Here is a 777-nt window from a genome sequence, read left to right on the forward strand (position 1 = left end):
CCTGCTTCAGCGGGGCTGCCCCAGCCGGGCCCACCCGCTCCCCGGGGCCGGCACGGATGCGGGGCTCCGGGCGAGGGCGGGCGCGGCGGGAGGCTGCGGGGCGTCGGCGTCGGCAGGCGCCTCCGGGCGCCGTCGGGGCGCGTCGCAGCCGGCGGAGACGCGAGGCGGCTCCGACCGAGAGCTGCTGCGTTAAAGCGCGCAGAGCCCGGAGCGCCGCGGCAACTGGCGAGGGGCACGCAGCCTGCGGCTAGGGCTCGGGGCTGCGCCGGGCCAGGCGGGAACTCGGCGGGGAGGGAGGCTCAGCCTCCAGCCAGCAGCATCGCCCACCCCCCTCCCTGAGACAGCCCCAATTCTGGTGGCCCCGATTGGCTGGGCGGGGCAGGTGAGCTGGCTGGAGGCCGGCCGCGAGCGCCAATCAGTGCGGGCGCCGGCGGTAGGGCCGGGCTTCGTGCGTCCGGAAGGTCCCGGCGGGTCGCGCGGCCCCGAGACTAGGCCCCAGCACTTCCCCACCCCCACCCCGCGTACCCATTTCTCCCCCGGGTTTCCTCTCGGTTGCAGCGCCCACATCGAAACCGGGAACACGTCTGCTTTGTGACGGGCTTGGAGTCACTGCTGCAGATCTCTACTCGCTCTGGGTGGGGGAGAGCAGATGACCGGGCTTGGAATCCCACCTCAGTCCTTACATGACTCCGTGAAGCTGCGGTGAGCCTCAGTTTTCTCTCCTGTAGAGCGGAGACGCCTGTACCTTCTCAGGCAGGGCGGGGACCAGGTAAGACT

This window comes from Leucopleurus acutus, assembly GCF_964270905.1.
Source record: "Leucopleurus acutus genome assembly, chromosome: 1".
NCBI classification, from domain to species: Eukaryota; Metazoa; Chordata; class Mammalia; order Artiodactyla; family Delphinidae; genus Leucopleurus; species Leucopleurus acutus.